Below are 15927 nucleotides of genomic sequence, written 5' to 3'. Positions count from 1 at the left end.
CCTTCCTTTAGATTGTTTTGAATCAAATGTAAAACATACATAATATCATGTCTTTCATAAACACTTCAGTATGTATCTCTAAAAGATAATTCTCCATTTGAAGAGCTTCATATTTACAGGCAAGTTGCAAACACTTACATATCCCACACCTAGATTTACCGATTAAGGTTCTGTTATATTCTCTTTCTGTATAAGTATGTGTGTGTGTATTTCATTAAACTATTTGAAAGAAACTTGCAGATATCTTGATCCCTCACCTCTAAATACTTCATTTTATATCATCTAAGATCAAAAATATTTTCTTACAGAGTCATAAAACAATTTATAAATAAATCCAGTTTGGGAAATTTAACCTTGATTATAAGACTGGAATAGAGTCCATACTGAAATTCTAATTATGACCCATATAGCAAATTTTACTCCAATCAAGAATCTAGTCTAGGATTACATATTGCGTTTAGTTGTCATGTCTCCTTAGTCTCCTTAAATCTGGAAAAGTTCCTTAACCTTTCACTGTCTTTTATGGCCATGCCGTGTGGCTTGTGAGATCTTAGTTCCTCAACCAGGGATTGAACCCAGGCCCTCAGCAGAGAAAGCGCCAAGTCCTAACCACTGGACTACCAGGGAATTCCCAAGTCTTGATATTTTTGAAGAGTATGGGTTTTTGAAGAGTAAGAGTTTTTGTAGAATGTCCTCAGTTTGTGATTATTCCTCATGGTTAGTTTGTGGCTTGACAGGAACACGACATAACTGACATCACGTGATGTCAGCAGGCCACCATTATTGGGGATGCCAACTTTCACCCCTCAGTTAAGATGGGGTCCACCATATTTATCCACTGTAAAAATACCTTTCCCCTCTTTGAAATTAATAAGCAACAAGCAATTAATAAGCTGTGAAACGGCATTCATAACTTTTTACTCAACAACTTTTACCCAATGATTTTGAGCATACATTGATGATTCTTGCCAGAATAAATGCTACAATAGTTGCAACATGGTAATTTAAAAAATAATTCTTTCTCGTTCATTAGTCAGCCTTCTGTAAAGAATAGCTTTCCCTTTTCCTTCCTCATCTCTATTTTTTTTTTACTTACACATTTGTTTATATTTAGTAAGAACTCATGGATTCTTTTATTTTCCAATGTATTCTCATGTATTGCTGTCATTTTCATTTTGATACTTCCACCTAATATGACTAAGTTAGTTCCTTATTGCATTTCTATTTGGATGGCTTTTGGGGCCAGAGATTCTCTATGAGTTTAATACATTTTATGAGCCCTCTCTTACCTTCTAATAAAAATCTTGACTCACTATCAAATTCAAACATCATAAGTGCTCGGAAGACCTTTGGGTTCTTGCCTTGCTTACCCCTCCAGGCTCTCGTGCCCTCCACTCACCTTACCACATTGGTTTTATGCTCTGTCATGTTCAAATACTTCCTTCTCTGACCAGAACTGGCCTCTCCCTCCCTGCTGGAAGGTGTGTTGGCAGCCCCTCCACTCTGGTGTCTTTGGCCTTGGCTCGGTCATCTCTTTCTTTGATTCCTTCCCAAGCTGGCTTCAGACTCTCCCATGTGCTTGCTACCTGGGCAATCTGCATACACTCCATAGTAAACCTTACTCCTCTTTATCCCCTACTACCTGTTCACCTGTCTTTTGGTTGGTACTGCTCTATGCCATCTCACCAGCACTTAGCACCGCCCCTAAGGCGGAGTAGGGACTTGGTGAGTGCTACGAGTACCCAGAAGGGAAACCGATTGTCTGAAAGGAAAAGATATAAGTGGCTGACACTTGAGCTGTAACTGGAAAAATAAGCCAGATTTTGCCAGAAGTGGAAGCAGAGGACGTCCCTTCTGGCAGAAGGAAGAGCACAGATGAAGGACACTAGAGAACCAAAGTGTTCAGAAACGAAGACACTCCACACACAACTTCATGCGCAGCAAACATTTGGGAACAAACGCTTCTCTCTTTGTTTTGTTCTCTAACAGGAATTATCACACTGTGGTGACTGCCAGTTGACTGGCCTTTCAGTAAACGGTAGGGTCATAGAGTGTAAAGCCTGTGTGTCATTCACATCCACACCCAGAGACTACCCCAAGGTCTTCAAAAATGCATGTTAAGAGAATGTGATTGGAAGGTTAGGTTGTCTAACCCTGGGGCAGGAAAGGAGATGTGAGGGGCCAGTAAGCCAGTTTGTGAAGGGCCTGCTAGTCCATGAAAAACAACTTGGATTTCAACAAGTCTTGACTCAGAGGGGGATGGTGAGGAGGCTTTTAAAGGAAATGTAAGCTGGCATGGTGAAAGGTGGGGAGGCAGAGACCAGCTGTGATGCTACTGAGACAAACTGTGAGAGAAGTAATAGCAGGCAAATCCATCGTAAGCAGGAGAAGGAAAGTTTTTAGATAGAATAGGTAGGACTTGTAACTGCTTGAGATGAGAAGTGGTTTTTAAAAACTGATCTTATTTTTCTAAGTAGAAATGCCATAAAAATTCATTTTGTTATAATCTCACATCCCAAGGTGAAAATGGGTGCTTCTTTTGAAGCACAAGTTAAAAAAAAAATCACACAGGGATAAAAAGCCAGTTTTGATTGTTTAGGAAGGATCACCCAACTCAAATAGAAAGTGAGAGATGTCATTTCAATATAAACTATTCTCATATCATTTAGTCTCTTTTGTAATATGGGAACTTATCTGTATATCAAAAAGTCTGCCAGAATGTAGACACAAGCAAAAAAGATGGAAATCTAACCTAATAACTTTGGAGAATTCCTGACCTTTCAGAGGTGGACCGCATCACTTGGTCCGGCCTAGGGATGACTTCCTGGGCCTCAGTCTAAAACGTTCCAAGCGGAGGTACCTGAGAAGGGCTCTGCAACATATCCAACAGGTTCTCCTGGAAAGTGAACTCTAAACGCGACTTTTTTTTCCCAGAAATATGTACTTGCTTTGAATATTACAGGAAATCTGTCTTACGTGATTATCTTTAAAGACATTGCTATGAATAGCATTATTGAACTTGCAAGTTTTTTAGAGCGAGGATGTGACAACGTATGCCAAAGCAGAAGGCGCCCAGCACCGATGTGATCTTCCCAGTCAATACACGGAAGTCCAGAGCGCATTGTCGGCGTTCGGACCCGCAGAAGGAACAGGTAAGAAGCACCGGTGCACGGATAAGGCTAGACAGAGTGACCCAGAGAAGCCTTTCCAGGTCACATGTATGTCTACATAATCAACAGCCAAGCGGAGCAGGCACACAGGAAATCAGGCAGCAAACTTAAAGCCGGTGAACATACTTTACTTTTGTTTTTCCTCCCCATAGAATGGGTCGGGTGGGTGGCACATGCTCGGGTTTGGGAAGACATCCCGAGTCTTCAGCATTTCCCCTGAAACCGCGGAGAATGGAGCTGGCCGACGAGCGGCCCAGGGCACCTGCTCCACGGACAGGCGACGCCGCCTTCTCCCTTTTCCCGGGCACGCTCAGGGGGCTCTCCTGACCCAACCACCCGGATGGCCAGACGGCCCCGGGGCTGGGTCCGGTCCCGGGGTGAGGGGAGGGAGGGGTCGGGGTCTTGGGCCGAGGGGGACGGGGGTCGCGAGCCCGGAGTGACAGGGGCGGGGTCCCGGGATGAGGCGGGTGACGGGAGTCTCGGTCCCCGGCTGAAGAGGGTAGAAGTCGCGGTCCCAGCCGACGGAACCTCCTCCTCGGGTCGCGGCGGGGGCGGTGCGGAGAGCGTGCGCGGGGTGGGGCTGCGTGCGCGCCCCCACCAATCACAGGCGTCGCCGGGAGTGGCACGAGCACCGAGAGGCCAGGAGGAGGGGGCGGGCCCGGCTCTGCTCGAGACCAATCAGGGCGCCATGCCGCCATGACGTAAGGGCGCCGAGCACCATTCGGCGGACCAGGCGGTGAGTACGCGGGCGCGCGAGCGCGGGAGCGCGCGGGGCGGAACTTCCGGCGGGGCCCGGAAGCGGGAGCTGTGTGTTCTCATGCGAACGGGAAGGACCGTTGGGGTGCTGGAGTCGCGAGGTTGAGATATTTTTCGGCCCGAAAGGGGAAAGAGTTGCCGCCGCCCCGCCGCCAGTCCGCGCCGCGCCGACCCCCGCCGCTCGTCCGGGCCGGCCGCGCCCCTGCTTCCGCCCCTCCCTCACGGCCCGTCCGCGTGTGGCGCGGTTGCCGGGCACCGGGGCTGCGGCGGTCGGCGGCCGGGCGGCGGCGGTGCTGACAGGTGAGCGCGGCGGCGGGCGGGCTGCTCTGCTCCGCTCCCGCCGCGTCGCGCCCGGCCTCCGCCTCGGACCCGCGCCGCGCCCGCCTGTCATGGGCCGCCATCTTCCCGGAGGACGCGGCCGGGCAGGGCCCAGCGAGTGTAGCCGGGCCGGGGCGCGGGCAGAGGGGTCTGGGTGCGGGCCGGGGCGGCGGGCAGGGCTGGGGCCGGCCAGGGCCGGGCCGAGGTCTCGGGGGCCGGGGCAGGTGTAGGGTACGGGCAGCACCGCCGTCCGGCCTGCACTGCGGCGGCCTCGCCCTGCCCTCCGCCCGGGCCCGGGACCGCGGCCGGTCGGGCGGGGAGGGCCCGGGTCACTCGGACCAGGAAGTGGGATCCTGTTGCTCCGGGTGTGCTTGGGACGCTCCCGCTCTCCTCAGAGAGGTTTGAGCAGAGGCAGGTTCTGGAAGAATTAGGAAAAAATTCTAAAGACGCCCTGTGTTCGAGAAAGGGGCAGGTCAGGAATCTCTTACCACCTGCTTCTCAGTCGTGTCCAATCAAAACGTAAAACTTAAGACTTGTTCAGACTTCACTGTAATTTTGTATTGCAACTTTACGTGCAGGTCATCTTGTCTTCCCCCTCATTTCTACATAAAACGGTCTTTAATTTAGGCTGAGGTGAAACTTGAGAAGATTATCTGTAGGGTAGCTATCCTGTGCGTTTGAGACCCTCTCTTTGGCTGCACAGTAACTTGCCCTAAATGTTAAGTGGAAGTTTGAAGTTTTGGATAACTGAAGGAACGGGAAGAGTTCCCTGGACTGTTAAGGGAAATCAGGTTGTGTGAGGGTTTTTAGGAAAAGATAATATCAACTTGAATGTTGTAAGCATACAAGTAATTTTCTTGTTTTTAAAGTTTTTCTCATGACACTTAGCTGGTCTCTTGTGTTAATTATCTAAAATGCTTTTGAAATAGGTTCTGAGTTGTAGTTTGCAAAGACTACAGTGGGGAAGAGTGACGTTTATTTCTTTGGAGGTCAGATAATATTGTGCAGTGTGCAGTTTCCATACTTCCCCACCTGCCTGGCTCCCTCTAATTTACAGTCAGGGTAATTTACAGAAGTTGAAATGGTTGTGGCTTGTCAACTGTTCTCTGTATTTAATATTCTGAAGGGCAGTTTTATAATCAGGCTCTACGAAATCGCTACAGTTTGCTTGAGTTGCTAAGGTGGAATACTTTATGAAAGGCATCAGGTTAGCAAGTTTATTATTCAACCATAAGCTTGATTTGTGTACTTCGTTTTGAAACTTGTGTTTAGTTAGAAATAAATTTCATCCTGTGTTTTGAAAAGTTGATGTGTGTTGCCTTTGTAAGGTGAAAAAGTGGGTGTGTGAAGAGAGATAGAGATGGCTTCTTATTGATTAGAAATTACCCTCTGGGGCTTCACTTTCTTCATCTGTAAAAGGAGGATTATAATAACATCAGCCTCATAAGACTGCTTGTAACATGTTGATGTTGGCTGTTTTTGCTCTTTTTTTTTATTACTCAGATTCTTATTCAGAATTTTGAAAATGGTGTTTACCTTATTACTGTTTTCAATATTCTTTTAGTGACTGTCAGTTTTGATTTATTAACAGAATTTTGTTTTTCTTTTATCACATGTATCTGGGCAGAGAAAGCAGGTCTGAGGACAGAAAGTATAGTTGGAGAAAGGATTTATACTATATTTGAGTAGGAGCCAGAGAGAAAATGGATGATAATATGAGAACAGAAGTTTCTTGGCATTTATTTTAACGTGTTTTGTTGAAGAGTAGCCAAAATTAAATGGCAGCATGTTCAGGGAAGATTTTGATTTTATTTAAGGTTCCTAGGAATTGCACTTTAAAAAAAGTTGAGATTTGGAGAATTTATTGATATTAATATGGTTTTCACAGATAAGCACATGTTTAGACAAATACGTATTTAAAATCTGTGGAAACAAATATTTTACTTGTTTTTAATGAAGCAGTCTTCATATATCATAAAACAGTTCCAAAATACTTAAGTGCAACGTGGGAACATCATGTTTTTAATGTTAATAACAATAAACAGTGCTTTAAAGTAGCCCCACTACTTAACATAGATTTGCAACAGTATTACAAGTTTTTGAAATGATAGAGCTGTGGTTGATGTTACCTACCAACCAAGTGGCTGACAAACTCCTTTCCCTGTTAATTTCAGTGTCCTGCTGCTGGAATTCATACTTTTGTAGCGATAACTAGGATTATAACCTAGGTCTTCTAATTTTAGTAACTTGTGTTTTCTTTATGATTGTCCCTTGAGATTGCAAAAAGCTTTGTAGCTATATTACTTTAAATTCCATTTGTTTTCGTCGTAATGTTTAAGGCACAAGTTTCAAATAGGCTTTCATAACACATGCTGTACTCTTGCAGAGTTCTCTCATATTTAAGGATTTTTTTTTCCCGATTAGTAAATGCAAGAAAATCATGTATATTTTTGTAATTCTTCCTGTAAGACCATTGACTCAACCTTTTTCTAATGGAGAGAAGAAAACAAGCACTGAAGTTGTGTTTATGGAAAGTACATTGTTAAAAGAAACAGACACTGCTACAGGGTTTGGTCGCTTCTGCTCCTTTGTAAAACTTTATTCCTGTAAAGAGTTCTCCTTTTTCTGTAAGAGCTAATTTTAGAGTACCTAGTAAAGGAGGCACTGCCTTCTGAGAGGGTTAAACTCACCAGACCTGATTTTAATTTAGTTCAGTTTGAACTTTTTGCTCCTAATTGTTGCACTTGTTAGTATCTTTGGAGCTACTCTACTTCTGGAGTTATCTTGATTAGAAAATGAATTTCTTTATTAGAATGTGGAATTGTAAGGTAGATAACCATTAGGTTCTCTTACTGAAAGGAGGAGGATATTTCCAACATGGAAATGTTTTTTCCCTAATGTTCTAGCGCTTTATTTTTCCCACATGTAAATGTCTTCCTTATGATCAGGCAAAATGATTAAGTCAGCTTATGTTTCCTTCCTTCTCACTTCCCCCACCCCCAAACCTTTTGTCCCTTCAGTGCTTTATAAACTTTTTCATCATTTTTTTGGAGAAGCTGTCATGGTTCCTGTGTAATCATGAAGGGTTGCAGGTGAGTGATGCCACCCCTTTTGTGCCTCCTCTCCTGGTCTGGTTTCCTCTTTAGTGTCAGCCCTACTTCCCTACTATAGTGAGACCTGGGCCACAGAGTGCATTCTGTAACATGGTGGACATTTCCTACTTAACTTAAATTTGATAATCCTTGAGGTGAGACTTAGTCTTCACTGAAAATGTTCTTTATGAAATCTGATATGCAAAAGTTTTGGCTTAAAAACTGGGTGATATTTATTTGTGTGATAAAAATAAAATGCTCTTTTATTTACACCATTTTTGTCACACTGTAGTGAGAGGTTGCTTTAAAGGCATATCCTGATTGTTAGGCCCTTTGTAAAAACTCCTCAGTGGCTGTCCCCTGCCTAACTAAGAAGTGCCCAGGGGCCTTGCCACTTCTGCCTTCTCCTTGCTGGCTGGGCCACCTTTGGTTGGCCTGCGCTGGCCACAGTCCTCTCCCCAAAACCATGGTGTTGTCTTTGCTCTCTCTGTTTCCTTTGCCTGGAATTGAAGGTCTTTTCTTCTTTTTTTTTTTTTTTTGACTTAGCTCCTTAAGCCATCCTTAAAAAGGTATTTCAGGAATCCTTGCCTTAATTTTTAATGTCATGCTGAGTGCTTCTTTTGTTTCCATAGCACCCCAAGGCATTGCACTAATTAATTAATATAAGCTCCTTGTGGGCAAGATCCTTTTATGTCCCTAACCTCTTTGCCCAGCCCAGGGCCAAGTGTTGCACTACAGATGTTGAGGAAACTTTGTTTCACTAGAGGGATAAGGCACCTCCCACCTCAGTTTTAGAGGAATTATTTGCATGCTTTCACAAACAAACATGAAAATTTTTACTTGAATGCAGTAGGGCTTCCCTGGTGGCACAGTGGTTGAGAGTCTCCCTGCCGATGCAGGGGGCACGGGTTCGTGCCCCGGTCTGGGAGGATCCCACATGCTGTGGAGCGGCTAGGCCAGTAAGCCATGGCCGCTGAGCCTGTGCGTCCGGAGCCTGTGCTCCGCAACGGGAGAGGCCACAGCAGTGAGAGGCCCGCGTACTGCAAAAAAAAAAAAAAAAAAAAAAAAAAAAAAGAATGCAATAGAAAATGCATAAAACTTCTACTTACACAATGTTAACTGACTTGATAGCTACATCTATCACGTACACTATTTTAGGTGGAGTGATTTAACTACATGACCTCTAGATGATATTCTTTCTCAGTCTTTTGACTTACAATTTTTTGATAACAATATTTCTTTTGATAACAATATTTCTTACCTTCTTTATTTTGCTTTGAAATGAAAACAAATTATATTAGCCAAAAACAAAGCAATTACAGTAGTGAAAATGTATTTTTAAACTTCAGTGGATTTTTCCATTTTTTATTCCCTTTTGAGAATCATTGCTCCATGACCTGGTGCAAAGCAGGGCCACTGAGAGGAAAGAGATGGGTTCATTCATTCCTTTTTTGAGCAGGTATTTTTGATCACCCACACATTAGCAGTACAAAGATGAATGATACCAGAACTTTTCTCTAAGGCTTGTGGTCTAGAAGGAATTAAGACAGTGAATTGTTTTATTTAAAGTAAAGTAGACCAGCATTTTTGGACTCTTGAACCCTCTGTACGTGAAACTTCTTTAGGACTTTCCACTCCACGCTTCCTTGAACAGTCCCGTTAGGACATTCGAGTTTATTGTAGTGTGGAGTGTGGTGGACATCCCTCATCTCCCTTCCCTGCTTTATTTTTGTTTGTAGCACTTATTACTACATTATAACATGCCATGTAATTTCTGTATTTTACGTACCTTGTGTCTTCTTGTACTTGAATGTAAACCCTGTGAAGTTGAGGGTTTCTGTCTCTTCTGTTCATTGCTATGAACCCAGACCTTAGAAAACAGTATGCACTAAATAATTGATGAGTAAATCCCAGGGTTGTAATGGTGAACAAAAGAGAAAATTGCCCTCCTCTCTGGAACTTTCTGTCCACTGAGGCAGGGAGACAATCAGATAATGTGCTGGGAGGTTGTCATGTAGACCTTGAGGGATTGGGCAGGGGGAGGGAGCCTTCTAGGCAGAGGATAATGGTGCAAAAACTCTGAGCTAGGAACTCATTTGGAGAGGCTGGCAACAGGGAGGGGGTGGGCGAGGCAGCAACGGGGTCCTGCAGGGTCTGGAGCTCCTGGCATGGGTGAGAATTGTGCTCTCTATCCTAAGAACAGTGAGAAGCAGTCAGAGGGTTTGAAACAGGAGTATTGCAAGACCAGAATTGCCTTTTTAAGCAATCCTTCTGCTTTACAGAGACTTGTGTCGAAGGGGAGGAATGGATGCATACAGACTGGTTTTACTTGGCCCCAGGGTGGCAAGCTCTCTTGCTTACACTTGTGTTTGTCACAGTGGAACAGTCCAAGGCCTGGTCTAAATGAAGAATAGGTTGCTTAGGGGCTTCCCTGGTGGCGCAGTCGTTGAGAGTCCGCCTGCCGATGCAGGGGACGCGGGTTCGTGCCCCGGTCCGTGAAGATCCCACATGCCGCGGAGCGGCTGGGCCCGTGAGCCATGGTCGCTGAGCCTGTGCGTCCGGAGCCTGTGCTCCGCAACTGGAGAGGCCACGACAGTGAGAGGCCCACGTACCGCAAAAAAAAAAAAAAAAAAAAAAAAAAGAATAGGTTGCTTAGAACCCCTTTCATTTGTATTACACATAATCATGCGTGTTTAAAAAATACTTTAAAAATAGGCCTCAGACCTGCTAGCATTTGTCACTTGTTTAAAGTATATTTGTTATTTCAGCTTGTATTAAGGCAGACTAATTAACAGATTCCTTTTTTAGAAACATCTCTGAAAAATGAGAACATTTTGTTTTCAGATTTCAAAAAGCTTTGTTTTATTGTCGAAGCTTGAAAATATAGGGATTAAAAACATAGTGACCAACTGGATACAGATTTACAAGTTGCCTCGATTAGTATCTCTTTCTGAATATATTAAACATTCCCTTTTCAAATATTTTTTTTCTGGAAATAATCAAGTCCTTTAAAACCTTCTTTAAATACTTTATACTTTCTGAACATTTTTATTTCTGTTTGTTGATTACATATGTCTCTGTATTTCATTGTTGAGATTTTACCGTCTGTATAATTTCTGCCTTGCCATGTACAGTTGACCCTTGAACAACGGAGGGGTTGGGGAGCCATTCCTCTGCGCAGTTGAAAATCAGAGTAGAACTTTCCAGTTGGCTCTCTGTATCTGTGGTCCCACACCCGTGGACTCAACCAACCTTGGGTCGTGTAGTACTGTAGTACATATTTATTGAAAAAAATCCTTGTATAAGTGGACCCATGCAGTTCAAACCTTTGTTGTTAAGAGTCAGCTGTGTGTGTCAGTGTGTCATAAGTACATTGCATATAGTATGTACTGTAATCCATTGCTGCCTGACTTCTCACAACTCCCATGGTCAGGGAATAACAGCAGCCTTTAAAAGCAGACTTGAAGTCCCCATGGAGAGAGTTGCCTTTTAAAAATCTGGGTAATTAGAAGGCAAAAGCATTTGATCTTTGCTTGTACTTTTATGGTATGCTGGTTGTCATTTAGTGCAGAAGCTCAGTGTGGAAACCTTTCTCTGGCATTATTGTAGGGTCCACGCTCCTTTTGGATTCATATCTGTATCTCCAGTGATGTTTGGTGTCAGACTAGAATGCTATTTCTAGTTTCCCTTCGTACAGACCATTTCCCTTGGAGTACAGACCATTGTACAAGTGAGTAACTATGAGTCAGCAGTGTTTGCTTCTTCACACCTTAAATATCTAGGCAGGGGAAGGGCAGTTGGTGAAGACAGAAGGATGCAGTGATTAAAACAGCTCGTACGTAGTACTTGCTGTCTGTGTGTGTGGCCCTTAGTTTTTCACAGCTCTTCCTATTTTTTTGTATACATTGACAAATTTTCCTTTATTCTGCTGAAATCATTATCTTTCAGGGCTCAGTGCAGGAGAGTTAATCCTAAACGTGAAAGGACCGGAAGTAGAAAATAGGATCACCAAATAAAATTGCAGAAGCATTCAGGCACACAGATAGAATTTGAAAGTCTCTGTGACCTGGCGAAACTTCCAGTTAAGAGTGGAATGTTTTCCTACAAAAGAGTGGCTTGGGATCCTAAAATGACCATAAATTTTAGTATTTTCAGTCATGGACACTCTTAGCATACTGTTCTTTGAAGTTTAGAATGTTGAGAGTGTGTTTGTTTGATTGTCATTGTGGAGGTTTTTAATCTGTTAACGTAGTTTTAAGTTTTTCGTGAAATCGAGAGATTACAGCTCAAGATAAAAAACCATAGATCAGGTGTTTTCCCAAATTCACTGTACGGCCACAAGTCATATTACAGCGGTCCTCTCTTGTCTGTGGGGGATACATTCCCACAGTGGATGCCTGAAGCTGCGGATAGTGCCTTAACTCCTATATATACTAATTTTTTCCTATACATACATACCTAGGATAAAGTTTAATTTATACATTAGGCACAGTAAGACATTAACAATAATAATAAAATATGACAGTTATAACAATATACCATAATAGGAGTTATATGAATGTGGTCTCAAAGTACCTTATTGTGCAAATTTAATGCCTTTTCCATCTTAACTAATCACTTATCAAACACTGTGGCTATAACTTTTGCACTTTGAGGTGCGACAGAAAAACTAGCACGAATTTCTTTTTCCTTCACAATTTTCAGTGTTTGTACTGTAGATCTTAACATCAGCACACAATTTTTTTCCTTATTAAGTCAGGAATTTTTACCTTTTCACTTAAAGGAAGCACTTTACAGCTTCTCTTTGGCATATCTAAATTGCCAGCATCACTACTCCTGTGCTTTGGGGCAATTATTAAATAAAATAAGGGTCGCTTGAACTCCAGCACTGCCAGACTGTGATAGCTGATCTGATAGCCAGCTGGCTGCTGAGTGACTAATGGGCTGCACAAAGGGTTGAGTCACGTCCTGGGTGGGACAGCGCAAGATTGGGCCGTGCTACTCAGATGGCGCGCAATTGAAAACCTATGGATTGTTTGTTTCTGGGATTTTCCACTTGATATTTTTGGACCATAGTTGACCCTGGGTAACCAGAAGCATGGAAAGCAAACCTCGGATAGGGAGGGACTCCTGTGCGAGGTAATATTCTGAGTGGGGCAAATGAAAGCTAGATCATTCACTTCCAATTTACAGTTTGGTGCGTGGGGGTGTGGTTAGGTAGGTTTATTGATAATTGGTGAATAAGTGTACCAAGTGTTTAATAATAATTAACAATACATGTAATCAGCCTTAATCCAGTTGCATGGAGTAGTAGTTTTATCAGTGCCATTGTTACCTGCCTGGAATTACAAGACTGAGAGGGAAACCTTTTATCCTTTTTGACTATTCATGTAATGTTTGGTGTGAATGAAATAACACTTTGAAGTAAGTCATTTTCTGAGACTTTGAGTTTGGGTCTACATTATTTTATTAACTGAGATTTGCTAATAGTTTCTGAAAATAACTGCCAGAAAAATTGCGTAGTATTACAGTTGTAGTGTGAGGGTATTAGAGCTCTAAAGATTCAGAGACTGAAACCCACAGAAGTAAAATTAATTAGGAATACAGCTAGTTGGCTGGTGGCAGAGTGAGGACTATCACTTTGGTCCACTATTAATAGAACTCAGTAGGATACTTTTCAAGTTATACTCTTAACAGTGGAATTTCAAAAGAAAAATTGAAATTGGTGAAAGTGTTAGTTTTATGTATGCTATAGAATTTTAAGTCAGCATTTTATTGTTATGTTTTTAAAGCAGATGTGTAAAGCAGCCATTAAACTGCTTTTTAAAACATTGAATTAATGTTTTTATTCCAGGAAAATTAAGGGTTTTGTTTGTCATTTTAGATAGCGTAACCTATTAGCTTTAATCCATTTAAAATCCTTCCTGTTAGGAAGGCACTAACAGGTCTTCTAGTCTGTATCACATATTCAGACTCGTCTTTGAGAAATAGTCTAAGGAAAATTCATTTAAATTCAGTGGTTTCCTTCCTAAAGCATTTAGACCATAACATCCGCACCCCGGCGCAGGGCTCTGCCTTCAGGCTTTGGAAGCAGCAGCCCCTGTGTTCACACCCACCACCTTTCTGTGAAGAGGAGGGCAGGCTCCAGAGCTCTGAGCACCTCTCCAGGCCTTTAGTTCGGCCTTGTCTGTTTGGGTTTGTTCCTGCCGTGTGCCCAGTGATTTCAGACCTCCACAGCCTGCAGCTTTCCTAAACAGAGACCTGAGCGCAGGTGGCAGCAGTTGCCATCCTCTACAGTGTACTGGACTTGTAATTCAGGTGACCCAAAGCCCTTGCTGCTTTTTTCCCCATTTGTTCTTTGGAACATCTGTTTTGCTGTTTAGGAACATCTGTTTTACTGTTTAGGAAACTGAAGCCTGGAGACAGGTGCCTTATATCACACAAGAGAGAAGAGCAGAAAATGGGATTTGCCTGACTTCTTGTTTCCAAGTCCACTGCAAATAGTGCCCAATTCTCAGAAAGCATAGGTGTCTTGCGTAAAGGTGTCTTAGGTCCAGTAACCTGATAGATTTGAGAGCTATAAACCACAGCATAGCTAAGCGTCAGAAATGCTGGCTTTAATTAGAAAGTTTTAATAGTTGTTTTATAGTGATGATTGTTGAGGTCAGGGGTAGCCCACAACAGAAGTCTGAGAGAAGGTCATTTACCTTGCTGAGCAGTAATTCAAAATTACTGGAGCTGGGCCTCCCTGGTGGCGCAGTGGTTGAGAGTCCGCCTGCCGATGCAGGGGATACGGGTTCGTGCCCCGGTCCGGGAGGATCCCATATGCCGCGGAGCGGCTGGGCCCGTGAGCCATGGCCGCTGAGCCTGCGCATCCGGAGCCTGTGCTCCGCAACGGGAGAGGCCACAACAGTGAGAGGCCCGCGTACCACAAAAAAAAAAAAAAAAAAAAAAAAAAATTATTGGAGCTGATTGAGGATCAGAGATCCTCATAGTTGGCTTGAAACTTTTATGGTGATGTTATTCGTTTCATCATCTATTGAACTGTAATCCTAAGTGGGCTAGGACTTGTGATCCAGTTACTTACAAAATGGAGATGGTATTATGTTGGAATATCAAATTGAAAGATTATCCAAAGTAGTACATGCTTTTGAATTATAACTGTGGAACATAAATTCTTTTTTCAAACATGGTATCACTTTTGTAAGGAATGCTTCATGTTAGGGGGTATTTGATGTATTTTAATATTAACTGATTTGCACAGTCATTTTGGAAAAGTGTTCAGTTGTTACACCTAATCTTTGAGGATCGTGATTAGGTTCTGTGCTTGGAGTCAGTGGCTGTTACTTTCTGAGTACAATGTGGTACGGATGCCCCTGCTGTGCTATTCGGAAGTGGAGCACTCCTCTGGAACCTTCCAGAAGCCAAAATGGTATAAAGCAAAGAAGCAGTTACCTTAGGACACATCTTGTTAAGGGAGGCACAGAATAGATGGAGGTAAAGCCCAGATGCTGGGTGCTGAGATGCTGAGCGTGGCGGGGGAAGGAGCTTGGCGGGGCTGCTCTCACTGCTCCAGTGAGCGCTGCCTCTGTAACTGCTGCAAAACGAACACAGAAAGCTGCCAAGCCGCCATTTTTGATTTTCGCAAAAGCAAAAGTTCTCAGGTCTCTTGGTTAGCAAAAACGGGTACTAACATAGGCCTTTCGTACAAGCAAACTTTGGCAAAGTGGGAGATCTCTGTGTTTCATAGCTCCCTGGGACCGGTGCCTGGTTGTTCACTGGCACTTGTTTGAGCACATACTCTGTGCTGACAGGCCCTAAAAATGCTCACCACCTGCTGGGTGGGGGTCCCTGCTCTTATTGTCCTTGTCCCACGCCCAGCCTGATGTCATAGGTGGACTTGGGGTGAGGAGGGAATCCTTGAACTCCTGGGTTTGTGTTTAACATTTCTAGCGTATGTCCATTTTTCCAGTGAAAGGAGTCATAACTTTCAGCATATTTTCAGAAGGATCTTTGACCTCTACTTTCTTTTTTTTTTTTTAATTTATTTATTTTTGGCTGTGTTGGGTCTTCATTGCTGTGTGCAGGCTTTCTCTAGTTGCAGCGAGCGGGGGCTACTCTTCTTGGAGATGCACAGACTTCTCATTGAGGTGGCTTCTCTTGTTGCGGAGCTCAGGCTCTAGGCACACGGGCTTCAGTAGTTGTGGCGTGTGGGCTCAGTAGTTGTGGCTCACAGGCTGTAGAGCGCAGGCTTAGTAGTTGTGGCGCATGGGCTTAGTTGTTCCGCGGCATGTGGGATCTTCCTGGACCAGTGATCGAACCTGTGTCCCCTGCATTGACAGGCGGATTCTTAACTACTGCGCCACCAGGGAAGTCCTGACCTCTACTTTCAATACAGATAATAGGTTTTGTGTGTTTGCCACTTAGGAATTTCTTCTGCGAGTTGTCATTTTGATAATTAAATGTAATTTTTTACTGTCAACATCACTTTGTATTTAACTCTTTTGTATGTTCAGATCCCAGGTGCACACTTACGTATGTACACACATGTACACACATATACAAAACCTAGAGAGTATCTAAAATAAAAT

The 15927-nt window shown here is 43.4% G+C and overlaps 1 protein-coding gene across 2 annotated transcripts in view; it reads left to right on the top strand.

The window, feature by feature from the left end:
- The first annotated feature begins 3950 nt into the window (after positions 1 to 3950).
- LARP4B (La ribonucleoprotein 4B) overlaps positions 3951 to 15927 on the top strand; it is an 85496-nt gene continuing 73519 nt past the window's right edge. Inside the window, exon 1 of one of the 2 annotated variants that reach the window (XM_060097547.1) lies at positions 3951 to 4027. The gene's annotated coding sequence lies outside the window, so the exon portion shown is untranslated. Of the gene's footprint in view, positions 4227 to 15927 lie in introns of both variants that reach the window. The other variant, XM_060097545.1, reaches the window with a different exon arrangement.

Source organism: Mesoplodon densirostris, chromosome 4 (assembly GCF_025265405.1).
Source record: "Mesoplodon densirostris isolate mMesDen1 chromosome 4, mMesDen1 primary haplotype, whole genome shotgun sequence".
Lineage (NCBI taxonomy): Eukaryota > Metazoa > Chordata > Mammalia > Artiodactyla > Ziphiidae > Mesoplodon > Mesoplodon densirostris.
Note: the sequence above shows the minus strand (reverse complement) of the source record. Positions and strands in the feature narration are given on the sequence as shown.